General features: G+C 38.8%; 1 protein-coding gene and 1 long non-coding RNA gene across 4 annotated transcripts in view; one reads left to right on the plus strand and one right to left on the minus strand.

Annotated features, from left to right (window-relative positions):
- The window catches only part of LOC309653338 (prostate-specific antigen-like), a 49,741-nt gene that overhangs the window by 10,076 nt on the left and 23,098 nt on the right, over window positions 1-16,567 (minus strand). The window lies entirely within an intron of this gene.
- LOC309653318 lies at window positions 686-10,443 on the plus strand. Its single transcript, XR_014259078.1, has 3 exons — window positions 686-723; window positions 1,006-1,086; window positions 9,869-10,443. It is a non-coding gene; the product is annotated as an uncharacterized lncRNA (long non-coding RNA).

Consider the following 16,567-nt stretch of genomic DNA (forward strand, 5'->3'; position numbering starts at 1 on the left):
ATCTGTTGTCTCCTAAGCTTAGTGTAAGTAACTGAAGACATCTGGGTTCTATAGTACTGTTGTGGGTTCCCAGGACTGTGTGTGGGCCTGCCTGAGTGGTATGTTTGTATGTACTCTGAAACAAGTCTTGGACCTGTAGGTGGATCTGAGTGTTCTTTTGAGTATCTGAGGACACTGCTGTTGTCTGGAGATGCCTGAGCTTAACCTAACTCATTCCTATGAATTAGGTTTAGGATCCCTGAGGTGTATGTATGGCAATGAATATGGGTCACCTGAGATTATTCTGTGATACCCCCTGACACATTTGGTTTCTCTGAAGTGTGTCTGGGTCTCCAGAGCTGAGCCAAGTTACTTTGAAATTGATCTGCAGTCTGCTGAGGTGGTTCTGGCAATTCTGAGGTGGATTGGGACTATTCAAACTGAATCTGCCTCTCTAGCTTGGGTCTGGGATTTCCAGAGGTGAGTCTGAATGCTCTGAGTTGACTTTGGATCAACTGAGGTGTTTCTAGGCTTTTAATATGTTGTCTGTGGAATTCTGTGTCATTGAGATGGATTAGGACTGGCCAGTATCAGTTTGGGGTCCCTGAGGTGTGTCTGGGATCCTCTGGAGTATTTTCTGGGGATGTATGTACTAAGTTTGGTGCCCATGAACTGACGTCAGCTTTTCTAATCAGAGTCTGGGTCCTGTGGACAGAGCCTGCGTTGAATTTGGGTCTGTTTGAGGTGAGTCTGTGTTAGTCATATATGTCTGAGGCCTCCTGGGGTGGGTCTGGGGAACTCATAGATTGATATCTGGGAGTGTGTGAATTGAATCTTGATCCCTTGATGTAATCTGGGGTCTCTAGAGGTGTGTTAGGTTACTTGAGAAACTTCTGGTTTCCTTGAGTTGAATCTGTGTCCTCCAAACTGAGTTTTGGTATCCTGAGGATGGCTTGATTCCTTTAAGTAGGTTGCGAGCCCCATATCTTTTACCCTGTGAACTTGCAGTATGTTTCTGTTTTCCAGGTCTGTTGCTGAGGAATGCCTAAACTGAGTCTGGATTCCTGAAGTTAGTCTTCTTTGCTCTGAAGTAGATCTGGATCTGAGGTACTTCTTGTGGATTTCGAGCCACTTGATTATGGGTCACTTGAAATAGATTTGGTTTCTCCTAGTTGGGTCCGATGTCTGCAGAACTGGGCCAGTGTACCTTGAAGTGGGTTTGAAGTTCCCCTACATGTCATAACATAAATATATGTAATATAAATAATAAAATATTTATGTGTATAATTATATATAAAATTATGTAATTATCTGTAAAACATATATTTTTATATAAACCTTATGATAACCATAAAGCAAACACCTACAGTAGATACACAAAAGATAAAGAATGGAATCAGAGCATACTACTACAGAAAATCAGCAATTTACAAAGGAAAGCAGCAAGAGAGGAAGAAAGGAACAGTGAAACTACAACACAGCCAGAAAATAGTAGGACAGCATTGGTAAGTGTTTACCTATCAGTAGTTAATCTAAATGTAAATGGATTGGATTATCTAGCGAAAAGACATAGAGTGGCTGGATGGATAATAAAACAACCAACTACATGCTGCCTACAGGAGACTCACTTTACCTGTAAGGACACACATAGGCGCAAAGTGAAGGTATAGAAAAAGATATTCAATGGAAACCAAATGAAAGTAGGGTAGCTATAATTATATCAAACAAAATCAACTTTAGCCAAAACATTAATGAGACGAAGATGATCGTACTTTAGCCCAGCGGTCCCCAGCCTTTTTGGCAGCAGGGACTGGTTTCATGGAAGACAATTTTTCCATGGACTGGGAAAAATTGGGGGTGTTGGGGGGGGATGGTGCTGGCTGTAATGCGAGCGATGGGGAGCAATGGGGAGTGGCAGACGAAGCTTAACTCCCTCACCTGCCGCTCACCTTCTGCTGTGCAGCCCAGTTCCTAACAGTACTGGTCCGTGGCCCAGGGGTTGGGGACCCCTGCCTTAGGCCACCTAAATATATCAAGGAAGCACTAACAGATCTGAAGGGAGAAAAACACATATTACAGTGATAGTAGGGGACTCCAGTACCTCATTTTCAACAGTAATAGATGATCCAGGCAGAAATTCAACAGCGAAACATTGGATTTGAACTATACCTCAAACAAATGGACCTAAGAGACATTTTTCAGAACATTCCATCCAACAACAGCAGAATACACATTCTTCTCCAGCACACACAGAACATCCTCCAGGACAGACCATGTGATGGGTCACAAAACAAGTTTTAACAAATGTAAGAAGATTAATATCATACCAAGAATCTTTTCTGACCATAATGGTATGAAACTAGAAATCAATAACAGAAGAAAAGTTCAAAAATTCACAAACGTGGAAATTAAGCAACACATTTCTGAACAAACAGTGAGTCATAGAAGAAATTTAAATATCTTGAAACAAATGAAAATGGAAACATATATCAAAACCAGTGGGGTACTGAAAAAGCGGTTCTAAGAGGCAAGTTTATTGCAATAAATGCCAACATTATGAAAAAAGAAAGATCTCAAACAAACACCTCAAGGAAATAAGTACAAATTAAGACCAAATTTTCTAAAAAAGGAAGGATATAACAAAGAGTAGAAATAACTGAAATAGAGACCAGAAAAAAAAGGAAAAGATCAAAGAAACTAACAGGTAGATTTTCAAAACGATAAACAAAATTGAGAGGCCTTTAGCTGGGCTAACTAGGAATAAAACAGAAAAGACTCAAATAAAATCGGAAAAGAGAAAACATTACAATTGATACCACAGAAATAGAAAGATCCTAAGAGACTAATGTGAACAATTTTATGACAATAAATTGATAAATTCTGAAAACATACAACCCACCAAGGCTGAATAATGAAGAAGTAGAATATCCGAACAGACGAATAACACGCAAGGAGATTGAATCAGTAATGAAAAGCCTCCTAACGCAAAAAAGCCCAGGACCGTATGGTTTCACTGATTAATTCTACTAGATATTTAAAGAATGAATGCCAGTCCTTTTCAAACTCATTCAAGAAACTGAAGAACAAGAAGTACTCCTAAACTCATCTCATGAGGCTACTACTCTGATACCAAAGCCAGATAAGGACACTACAAGAAAAAGTATACTATATAGACCCATATCCCTGATGAAGATAGATGCAAAATTTCTCAAAATATTACCAAATGGAATTCAATAGCTCATTAAAAGGATCATTCACCATGATCAGGTGGAAGTTATCCCTGGGATGCAAGGATGGTTCAAAACTTACAAATCAGGAAGTATGACACACCGCATTGTTAATGAAAGATAAAAATAATGTAATCATCTCAATAGATGGAGAAAAAGCACCTGACAAAATATAATGTCTTTTCATGATAAACATACCTAATAAACGGGGTATAGAAGGTATGTACTTCAACACAATAAAGACCATATACAAAGCCAGAGATAACATCATACTCTAGGCAGAAAGGGTAAAATCTCACCACTCCTATTCAACATTGTACATCAAGTCCTAGCTAGGACAGTTGGGCAAGAAAAAAAAATTAAAGGCATCCAATTTAAAAGGAAGAAGTAAAATTATCTTTGTTTGTAGGTGATTTGATATTATATGTAGAAAACCCTGTGGAGTCCACCACCAATTGCTAAAACTAATCAACAAATTCATTAAAGTTGCAAGATACAAAATTTACATATAATTGCATATTTGTACACTAACAACAAAACATCTGAAAAACATAAAATGGTCCAATTACAAAAAGCATCAAAACAATAAAACACTTAGAAATAAATTTCATGCAGGAGGTGAAAGATCTGTACATTAAAAGAAAAAGGCTTTGATGACGTTAGGAAAAACATGGAAAAATATCCCATATTCTTAGATCAGAATAATTAATTGAATTTCCCATACTATCCAAAGCCATTTATAGACCGAATGAAATCCCTATCAAATTTCCAATGGCTTTAAAAATTTTTTTTGCCACGCCATGCGGTGTGTGGGAGCTTAGTTCCCCGACCAGGGATTGAACCTGTGCCCCCCTGCAGTGGAAGTATGGAGTCTTAACCACTGGACCACCAGGGAGGTTCCTCTGATGTCTTTTATAGAAATAGAAAAAGCAATTCTAAAATTTGTACAGAAGCACAGAAACCCTGAGTAGCCAAAGCGATACTGAGAAATAAGAACAAAACTGGAGGCATCACACTTCCTGATTCCAAACTATTACAGAGCTAGAGTAATCAAAAGAGTATGATACTGGCATAAAAACAGACACCTAGATCAGTGGAACAGAATCAAGAACTCAGAAATAAATCTCCCAACTAATATTTGACAGGGCAACCAAAATGCTCAATGGGGAAAGAATGGTCTTTTCAATAAATGGTGTTGGGAAAACTGATAACCACAAGGAGAAAAATGAAATTTTACTCCTATCTTACACTATTCACAAAAATTAACTTGAATTACAGATTTAAGTAAGTCTATAAGAACTGGGACCGTAAAACTCTTAGATGGAAACATAGGGGAAACACCTCCTTGATATTGGTGTTGGCAATGATTTTTTTGTATATGACACCAAAAGCACAATCAACAGAAGCAGAACTTAACAAATTGGATCACATTAAACTAAAAAGCTTCTGCACAGCAAAAGAAACAACAAATGAAACGGCCATGTATGGAATGAGAGAAGATGTTTGTAAGTCATACATCTAATAAGAGGTTAACATACAAGGTATGTGAAGAAGTCATATAACTCAATGCCAAAAAAGTAAATAAACAGTGTGATTAAAAACTGGGCAGAGGAACTAAATAGAAATTTTTCCCAAGAAGACATACGATGGCCAACAAGAGCAGGTAGAGATGTTCAACATTGGTAATCATCATCAAATTGCAAAACAGAACTACAATGAGCTATTATTGCATACTTGTTAGGATGGCTATCATCAAAAAGACAAGAGATAGAAAGTGATGGAGAGGGTGTGGAGGAAGGGAGCCCTCCTACACTGTTGGTGGGAATGTAAGTTGGTGTAACCACTATGGACAACAGTATGAAGGTTCCTCAAAAAATTAGAAATAGAGCTACCATATGATACAGCAACTGAGTTTCTATGGATATATAGAAAGAAAATACAAAGCAGTATCTCCAACAGTCAAGATATAGAAACAATAGTCGAGATACGGAAACAGGGCATTTCCTGGTGGTCCAGTGATTAGGACTCTGCGCTTCAACTGCATTCAGTCCCTGATTGGGGAACTAGTACCTTGCATGTGGCATGATGCAGCCAAAAAAAAAAAAAAGAGAGAGAGAGAGAGGTGGAAACAACCTATGTCTATTAATGGGATGAAAGGATAAAGAAAACGCTGCATCTTTACCCCTTCATCATGTTATCTATCTATCTACCTATCTATCTATCTATACAGTGTATTATTATTCAGTCATGAGGGAGAAAGAAATTCTGCCATTTGGCAAGGCAACATGGATGAACCACGAGGGTATTATCCTAATTAAGTCAGGCAGAGAAAGCAAAATACCATAACTGCTTATACATGGAAACTAGAAAAACTGAACTCAAAGAAACAGATAGGGTTGTAGTTACCAGGGGCTGAGGGAGTGGGGAAAATGGGCAAATGTTGGTCAAAGTGTACAAACTTCCAGTTATAACATGAATTAGCTGTGGCAGGATCAAGATACAGCATGGTTACTGTAATTGATACTGTATTGTGCGTTTGAAACTTGCTAAGAGAGTAGGTCATAACTGTTCTTACCACAGAAAGAAATGGTTAACTCTGTGGCATGATGGAGGAGTTAGCTAACTCTTTGTTGGGAATCATCTCTAGTGTATGTGTATTAAATCAACACATTGTACACTTTAACTTTATTTATTGTTATATGCCAAACAATCTCAATAATGCAGAAAAAATAAACTGTCAAATAAGTCCAAAGATTTAATTTCTGAATGGTTGGTTTTTGGAGATTTATTTTGTTCCTTTGAATAGGCCATGCTTTCCTGTTTTGTTTTGTTTTTTTTTGTCTTGGTTTTTGTTTCTCTGTTTTTTATCTCTTTTTTGAAAATCTGGCATTTGTAATAAACATTGCAGTCTGGGTTGGTGCAGGAGAAGACATTTACTAACTATTATGGAGAGAAGATTTGGGTCTTCTCAGGCCTTTTCTGGGTATGTGCCTCTGTAGGCTTCCACATGTAGTTTTTCTTCAATTGTTTCCTATATACATCTACTTTTACAAGCCTTATTTTTCTAAGAGGCCCAGTCTTGTTTCTCCTAGGGCCTGAGATGTTCCATTATATTCCTGTTCCCGTAATCTCTTGTACTCAGCCATTTGCAGGTCTTTACTCTTCTGGCAGTTTTCACATGCTGTGGCACCTGCCATTGTTCAGTGGCCTCCAACCTATATCCAAACGATGCTTCCAAACCTTTCTGAGCTTTCAGTCAGTGAGGACAGAAACCAACCCTTTGGCTATCATCAGGCCATAAAACGGCAAACATTTGGTTTTTTTTTTTTTTTTTTCTTCCATCCTGTAGGAGGAACCAGGGATAGGTTATTTCTTTCCAATTGCAGGGTTTTGCAATTGGAAAGAAACAATTGGAAAGACTGGGAGGAGTTGGGACAAGAGCAAACAAAAATGCTATGGAATTTCGTAACATTCTGAGTGTGGATTTTTCTGATTGTGCACTTGCTTGGTTGCTGCAGATCCTGACTGGTTTCTAGAGCTCCCACAAAGGTATTTGAATTAATATATTATTGTTGAGTTGGTGTTGGAATGCGGATGGGATCCTGGAGCTTCCTAGTTTGCCATCTTGATATCACCTCAGTCCTTGAATATTTTTCTGTTACCTTTAAGAATAATTAAAAACCCAGTATAAAAATCCATGACCACTGCTGGAAGAAGAGGGGGCGCTGAGAATTTCTCACAGGGCTGTATTGAGTAAGTATCTCCTTCTCTGCCCTTATGATGCTTCCCCTCTCTTGTTTTTTTTACTTTCTTTTAACTGGCTCTCTTTAAATACCTTGGATACCACAAGCTTTGTTTCCTCTAAACAAGTTACTTAAAGAGTAGTAACTCCCTTCTCAAATTTTGTTTGCTTGATTTTTACTCATCCTTCAGATTTTAATTCAAGTGTACGTTTAATACCTATAGTTTTTCCATAGCTCATTATTATAGCATTGTGCTCCTCTCGTTTGTGAGTGGTCATTTTTACAAATTTATTACTTTAAAATGTTTCTGAGTGTTATCATAAAGCTGAATTGATAAGAGTAGTGCCTTGCACAGAGTATGAAATAAAGGGAGAAATACAATAGGGAGCATTGGAAGTGTCAGAAAAGGCTACTTATTGAGACCTAAATGTCTGACTCAGCTGGAAGGTATGAGATTTTGCCCTATTTCATTTCTTCTCTGGAATAGAGAAGGCATCTTTCAGTCATCTTGAGGATGGATGTCAAGTACAAAAATTTCCAAGTAGATAGAATGAACTCAGATTTCTGATAAAATCGTAAGGCTGACTTGGCTGCTACCTCATGACTCATATGATATGAAATGTAAATTTATTCTTATATAATTGATTTTATATTGGATTGGCCAGCAGAAGTTCACCTTAAGTAACATATTCTTCCCCTAAATTGAAAACTCAATTAGGGTAAAAGCTTCTTTCCTCATGTTTATGTGTTCCATATATAGCACATTCTGTATGAGGGCTTTGGCAAATAATGATTGAATAGTTTCTCTTTGCCCCAGATTGCCATCATAGAAAAGTGAATTTAGGTCTTGAGATAATTTTCTACAAATTTATACGATAAGTATTTCTGAGTTGAGAGTGATGAGTAAGTAGGTACGGGCATGTGAGTAAGCGTATAAATAAAATATGCTATCATTTGTGTATTCATCTGTAAATTATTTTAAACTATAATCAATCAATATTTCATTAACTTCTATGTCAGGTCATATAGGCCTACCTAATTCCTTTAATTAATAAGTAGTATGTAGTAGGTAAAGAAAGCCACGTGGTAATGCCCAAATAGATCATAAATTTTTCAAGGTGTGGAACTGGGATATTGCTTGTCCCGTTCCAAAAATGAAAGTTAATATTGAGATAGATAAAAATTTTAATTTAAAAGTATCTAACTTCATTAAATTTCTTATGTATAACATTTCTAGTTGATTAATTGTGATAGAAGGAAGGTAGCTACCTCACTAGTAGTTATTGTGATGTCAGACATTCTGTACTCTGTAATCTCAGTCTCAACCTTGAGAGCTATTCTACTAGAATCCTCTCTTGCATTCACATACACGTGAGCCAACATGAAAGCTCCACTTTGCTTCTACCAGTTTTGGGGATTGTTTTTTCACTGATGTGGTAGTAAGTTATAGATACCTGGAATTTTTCTCCTCTTGTTTGTCTTAGTACTGGGGAAGATACTTTTGTTTTTCTTTAACCTCTTAAAATATCTTCTGTTTTTCTCATTTTTTTAATCTCATTTCCTATTTCTTATTCATTCTTCTCTTTCACTTAATCTTCCATTTTTGCAACCTTTATCCCTTCTCATTCTTCTCTGTATTCTCCTCTTTTCCATCTTCATCAAATAAAAAAATGTAGGATGACAAATCTCATTAATCATTCAACAAGATGTTGTTTTTCATGTTATGTTTACCTCTTCCCCTCACTATCTGACCCTTTTAGTACCTAATTCTCAAAAGCAGTGGTTAAGCTCATTGACCCCAATGACTGCCCCACTGTCAGCATCCAGTGACATCCCATGGCTAGTATCCATGGCTGAAACCTGCCAGGGCATTATTATTCATGAGTCGGTGGTCGATCCTCTCCACAGCCAGCTGTCTGACTAAACTTTAAGTATACCTGGAGCCGTAAGGGAATCATAGTTATGTTTAATTTCTATATTTGCTTCATTATAATTAACTATATTGGCTTTGGATTTTGATGCATTAAAAGGACTTTTATCTTCTTTGGAAACTATATTAAAAATGAAGCTTGAAGTTCTAAAACTCAAATTGTATTCAGCGTGTAATGCAGAACTTCAGTTTACAGGGATATAAAGTAGAAATTTGTTGGATTATATTGCTAAGTAAGTAAGAGACCTTATACTGGCAGACATTTTGGCTTAAATGGAAGTGTAATGAAATGTTTTTCTCACTCTAATTTTATTATGTTGTTCTTTATTTTTCTTTTCCCTTAGGAAACATTTAAACTCTGACATTTCAGGAGTCACTGATCAAGAAGGTGTCTTACATGGCTATAGAATGGAAAAGATCCAGTCAAAGGAGACATAAGGGTGGTCCTCCTGCAATACCCTATCAGGAGGGAAGAAATACCGCTTTCTCACACTTATAACGTCTTCTGGAAGAGCTGTTATAACTGCCAGTACAGACACTGCAGGATATACCAATATCAGAGTAAGCCACCAGAGTTACGGTCTGTTGTATCATAAATGTAGTTTAGAAATTACTATAAAAAAGCAAATGAAGCAGAAAATAAAATGGAAAGTTTAAAAACTATTAATAATTAAATCCATATTACTCCACTTTACAGGGGGAAACAACTGAGTCCTTAAGGAAGTAAAGTAACTATCAGTGGTTACAATTATTCTGTGTTCTATTATTCTATTTAGCAAGGATTTGGGAAGAGCTACAAATTCCAAGAGTGTATAACGTAAGTGTATATGAGATGAGATGGAAGGAAAGAAGTGAGGGTATTTCAGGAATTTTATGCAATTAAAAAAATTGAAAGATATACTGTAAAAATCTTAGGAGGCTATGGTATAAAATATTTAAGAGACATAATAACCCATATCTCACAATCCTTCCTATATCTATTCCTTCAGACCACGGTAACTTTGGGAGCAGTATCAAGAAGTTGTCAGTTAAGCTGGTGGACCTCTCATTCTGCCGCCATCAACATATCCACCTGACTGAAAGTAACTCATCTGGAGTCATCCAGAAGACTGCTGGGTACTTACTGTATGAGGGCAGTTACCTTTGGGGGGGCATATAAAAATGTATGTAAAATTCTATGAAATAGATATAAACTTTCATTTATGCAAGATGAGTAAATTCTGGATATATGCTGTACAACATACTGTATACAGATTGACAAATCTTATACAATACACTTAAAAATTTAAGAGGGTAGATGTCTCGTTAAACAAGATAAATTTTAAAAGTTTAATATAAGATAGACAACTAATAAGAACCTGCTGTATAAAAAATAAATAAAATAAAATTTTTAAAAAAAGAAAGTTTATTTCCACTGCAATTCACAGATGTAATCTTCATGAGGATTACATAATCATATAGATAATATGTAAGCATATATCATCACTATGTAAAAGAAGATGCATAGAGACATTTATTCTTAAGATCAAAAAGAAAGCTGGATGGTACTTAGTGACCACCTAGAGGAGTGGGATAGGGAGGGTGGGAGGGGTACATACGAGGGAGGGGATAGGGGGATATATGTATGTGTATAGCTGATTCACTTTGTTATACAGCAGAAACTAACACACCATTATAAAGCAATTATACGCCAATAAAGATGTTAAAAAAATAAATAAAAATAAATAAAGCTGGAATATTTTCATTGAGAAAATTTGAGAAATAGAGAACTTATTAAAAATAATCTTTGAAACTATGGAAAGAACAGGAGGTTACGATTCTTGGATTGTAGCAAAACGAACAAAGGAAAAATGTTAAGCGTTGAGATCAAGGGATAACAAAATAAAGCCCTTGGCCTTTACTCTGAGTGTCATTCTGCCTGCTTGGATGAGAACAAATGGTGGGATAAGGATGGGTGAGAAGGAAGCAGAAATGATAGCTTGAACCAGACTAAAAGCAGTAGAGGTAGTCTGCCTAGAAATACCCAGCTAGGGGGATAATAAGTGACATCCAAATAAAGTTGCTGAATATGTAGTTTAGTTTTTATAATTTTGAAGTTTTCTCTAAATTCCCCCTACTATTTTCCTCTTTTAATCAGCGTTATGGTTATTTGTACCTAAGTCCATTTAATGGACCTCCTTGAAGTAAGCACGTGTTTGTCATGTCATTTGGAATTTATATGTGGTAGAAAAAAATATAAACCTTATATATTTTAATGTACTTATAAACAATGTTAAGCATATACATAATGTATAACTATGATGTATCTTATAATTCATTTATATTATATACCTATATGTAATGTGGATCTGTTACTTATATATTTAATATATGCCTATCTGTCTCATATATATATGGGTTATCTTTGTTTCCTTATCCAGATACAGCAGAGTAGTCCTGTTCTCTGTCTCTTTGGCAACCACTGGGAACTGGTAGGCCTGGTCACTGAGTCCTCAGTGGCCTGTTATGACCCAGTTCTTGTGATCAAGACAGCCCCCTACCTATCTTGGATGAGGTGGCTTATCAAGGCATCCCAGAAGCCACTGGATCCTATTTTTTCTCTACCCTGCAGTTTTTCTCCTGGGGTAGAACATGGTATACAAGACAGGCTTAGCCTGAACAGGGCCTCTACCATTTTGACCTCCCATGGATTCTCTGAACAGTCATGGAGGAGAAGATTAGGTACTTTCCCACTGAACAGACAGCACTGAAATCCTCCTCCAGTATTTTTTGGGTCAAATAATGGAGACTCTTTTCCTGGCAGTACACAGCTACGCCTTCAAAGCAATCAGCTCTCCTCCGCTAGCACATTCCCAGTGGTACAGTCTTGGACCTCTCCTCTTGCCAAATCATGGGATCCTTCTCCTACAGCTGTGCCCTGGAGTACCCCAGTGGCTGATATTTCTGATCCTTTTGTTCTTTCTGGACCTCAGAACACTCCAACACCTGATATACCTACAACCTGGAACCTTCCTCACAGAGACACAATGAAATATAAATATCAAACTATGACAGATTCACTAAGATCCTGGGTTAAACCTTTAGGTGGTATAATTGGGCTTCATACTCCACCGTTAGGTAATGCTGGTGGATCACATGTTCTGTTTTCAAGTGACATAGATGGATCAAAAGTTCATTCTGAGATTAATACTGTTCAGTCTCAAGTTCAGTCTAGTAAGGTTCCTTTCCATGGTCAACTTCTAGCTAGACTGTGGCTAGAAATTACACCTGGTGTTGGACCTTGGACCCATTTTGTGCCAGATAAAACAGGAATAGTTATGCAAATTCAGTCTAGTGAGGAGAGTGTTAGAGCCCAGATACATCATGTAGCTGATAGAGTTGATGCTGTTGTTAAACCAGTAACTTATAACTTGCAACCATGGGTCCCTTTAATTGTTAATAAAATTGATTCTGGACTCATTGCATACCAAGTGAAGAGAGATCCCAATATCCTATGGTAACCAATACCTTGGAACCCTGGTTTCAGCCCATCTTAAATATAGTTAGATCCCAAAGACCTATAGAAAAGACAGAAGAATACAGGCTTCTCCCTGAATCTAAGTCAACTCAATTTTGGACTTCATCAACTCTTAATATGAACTTTACTTGGGCTCCATCTACAGTCAATACAATTACGTCTTTGGCCCAGTATAAGGCAAGTACGATCAGATCCTTAAGTCAAATGGGTAGAAGGAGTCCATTGAATAAACATGACACTATATAGTCAAACCCCAGATGCAGACTAAAGATACAACATGGCTTTTGGTTCATACAGTTACTAAGGTAAATGATCCTTTAATCCACTCTGAAGTTGGTACAATCAGACCATGGCCTCAGCCTGAAGCTGACATTGTCCAAACTTGGACCCAGTCAGGAATGCAACCAGGAAGACCTTTGACTCAACTAAAAGCCGATACAACCAAACCATGGTTAGAGACTAAAGGAAGCAGACCCTGGATTCAGACTAAATTCAAAATTGTCAGACCCAGAACTCAGGCTGAAGAAGGTAAAGATAGACATTGGATTCAGCCAGAAGCAGATGCAATCAAATATTGGACCCACACTGAAATTGAAACAATCAGACCCTGGAACCATCCTGAAGCTGGTACAGCCAGATCTTGGTTCTGGACCAAACCTGATCAAATGGGAAAGAGGACCCAGGCAGCCTTTAAAACACTCCACTCTTGGACTCAGCCTGAAGTTGACGTGGTTAGACCATGGATTCAGTCTGAAGCTGGTAGTATCAAACAATGGACAAAGCCTGAATCATCTACATTCAGACTCATGACACAGTCTAAAGTTATTACAGTCACAGCATGGACTAGGCGTGAAGCTGATGCTGTCAGACTTTGGTTGCAAACACAAACTGATAAAATCAGAACGTGGAGCCAACCTGAATCTCAAACAATCATTTCTTGGTCTGAGCCTGAATCTGATAGAGTCAGACCTTGGTTGAATACTCAAATGGATACGTGCAAACCTTGGATTGAGACAGAATTTGAAACAGCCCACTCCTGGGCCCAATCTGAAGGTGACCTAGCCAGATCTTAGACTCAGTTTGAAGCTGAAAATGCCAACCACTGGTTCCAGACTCAAATGGAGACAGTCACACTGTGGACAGAGCCAGTAATCAAAACATCCCACCACTGGATACAGTCCAAAAAGGAAATAGTCAAGCCCTGGAACCAACCTGATAAGGTAGAAACTTGGATACAACATGATACTAATACAGTCAGGCCCTGGGATGAGTTTGAAGGTGATAAGGATAGATTGTGGACTCAGTCTGAAGCTGACACAATGAGACCCTGGATTCAGTCAGTTATTGCTATAATCAACCCTGGGGCAAATAATGAAGCTGGTACATTAACACTCTGAACCCAGGCTAAATCTCCAAAAGTAAATCCCTGGACACAATCTGAAACTGAAACAGTCACATTGTTGACCCAGGATGAAACTGCAGCAGTAAATCACTGGACAGAAATAGCTGATACCATCACGCCACAGGTAAAGACTGAATTTCAAGGAGTAAAGTCCTTGACACATCTTGTGTCTAATACAGTCACACCATGGACTCAGGCTGAATCTCTAGCAGGAAACCTCTGGACTCAGCCTCTAACTGATAAAGTCACACAGTGGACTCAGGGTGAACGTTCAGAAATAAATCCACGGACAAAAACTATAGCTGACACATTCACGTGGTGGACCCAGGCTAAATCTCTAGCAGTAAATCCCTGGGTGCAGTCTGACATTGATACTGTTACACCGTGGACGCAGACTGACTCCCTCACAGTAAATTCTTGGACACAGCCTCTACCTGATACATTTACACAGTGGACCCAAGGTGAACCTTCAGAAATAATTCCCTGGACAAGAGCTATAGCTGATGCTACACCTTGGATTCAGGCTGAGACCCCAGCAGTAAATCCCTGGACACAGTCTGAAACTGACATAGTCACAGTATGGACTCAAGCTGAATCTTCAGCAGTAAATCCCTGGACAGACACTGCAGCTGGAACAGTTCCTCAGTGGACAAAAGCTGAATCACTAGCAGTAAATTCATGGACACAGCCTGTGGTTGATAATAGTCACGTGGTATACTCAGGCTGATTCCCCATCATTACATTTCTGGACATTGTCTGAAATGGATACAGTCACGACATGGACCCCAACAGAATCTTTAGCAGTAAATTCCTGGAGACAGTCTGAAACTGACAGTATCTCAACATGGACCAATAAAGTAAATCTAGAAATAAATCCCTGGATACAATATGAGACTGATACAGTCACAGCTTGGACCTAGGCAGAAACTTCGCAAGTAAATACCTGGACACATGCTGTAGCTGATGCAGCTCCATCATGGACTCAGGCTGAATCTTCAGCTGTAAATCCCTGGATCGAGGCTGAAACTGATACAGTCACAGCATGGACTCAAGTCGAATCTTTAGTGAATCTCTGGACAGAGACTGTATCTTCCACAGTCATACCACAGGCCCAGGCTGAATCTCTAGCAGTAAATCCATGGACACAATCTGCAACTGATGTAGACATGCTATGGACCCAGGCTGATTCGCTAGCAGTAAATCCCTGGACAGCACCTGCATCTGATAGTGTTATACAGTGGATCCAAACTGAACTTCCAACAGAAAATCAGTGGACACAGAATGTATCTGATACACTCATATAGTTTACCCAGGCTGAATTTCCTGCAGTAGAGACCTGGATACATCCTCTGGCTGATGTAGTAACACTGTGGAATCAGACTGAATCTCCAGTAGTGAATCCCTGGACAGAGGCTGTACTTTCTACAGTGACACCATGGACTCAGGCTGAATATCCAGCAGTAAATACCTGGACAGATGCTATAGCTTCCACAGTCACACAGCTGGCTCAGGGTGAATATCCAGCAGAAAAGCCTGAGGCACAGGCAGTATCTGATACAGCCATACTGCTGAACCAAGCTGAATCGCCTGTAGTAAATCCCTGGACACAGTCTGAAACAGATGCAATCACACAGTGGACTCAGGCTGAATCTGCAAAAGTAAATCCTTGGATACAACCTGTAGCTGACACAATCACATCATGGACTCAGGCTGAGTCTCTAGCAGTAAATCCCTGGACAGAGGCTGTTGTAGATACGGTAATACCATTGAACCAGGTTGAATCTCTTTCAGTAAATCCCTGGATAACACTTGCAACTGATACTGTCACACTCTGGACCCAGGCAAATTCTGAAATCATAAATCTCTTGACACAGCCCATAGTTGATACAATCACATTCTGGACCCACAGTATTTCTCTAACAGTAAACCCCGAGTCACAGTTTGATAGAGTTACTCAATGGAGTGAGGCTGAATCTGCTGCAGTAAATCCCTGCACCCAGTCTGAAACTAATCAAGTCACACCATGGACCTAGGATAGATCTCCAGCATCAAACCCCTGGACTCAGTCTGAAACTGACACATTCACATCATGAACCCAGGCTGAATCTCCAGCGGTAAAGCTCTGGACACAGTCTGAAAATGACACAATCACACCATTGACCCAGGGTGAATCTCCTGCATTTAATCCCTTAACAATGGCTGTAGCCGGTACAATCACACCATGCATCCAGGTTGAATCTCCAGCAGTGGATCCCTGGACAAAATCTGCATATGACACAGTCACATTGTTTACCCAGAGTATAACTCCAGCAGTAATTCCCTTAACGATAGCTGTAGCTGATAGAGTCACACTGTGGAATATGGCCAAAATTATACTACTAAAGCCTTGGCCACAGTCTGTGACAGATACACAATGGGTGCAATATGAGTCTCCCCCAGTATATCCCTTTGCACAACCTATATCTGACAAAGTCACACTATTTACTCAGGCTGTTACTCCAGAAGTAAATCCTTGGTCAAGGCCTGAAGCTGATACAGCCACACCATGGATCCAGGTTGAATCTTCAGAAGAAAATGCCTGGACAGAGGCTGGTTCTGAAACATTCACACCATTGATCATGGGATTTAAACCCTGGATAGAGACTGTATCTGATATAGTCACACCAGGAACCAAGTATGATTTTTCAGAAGCGAAACTTGGGATACTGCCTGAGGCAGGTACATTTGAACTGTGGACTCAGTCTGAATCTTCAGCAGGAATTCCCTGGA

The sequence above is a fragment of the Balaenoptera physalus genome (genome assembly GCF_965194825.1).
Source record: "Balaenoptera physalus genome assembly, chromosome: Y".
In the NCBI taxonomy this organism is placed as follows: Eukaryota; Metazoa; Chordata; class Mammalia; order Artiodactyla; family Balaenopteridae; genus Balaenoptera; species Balaenoptera physalus.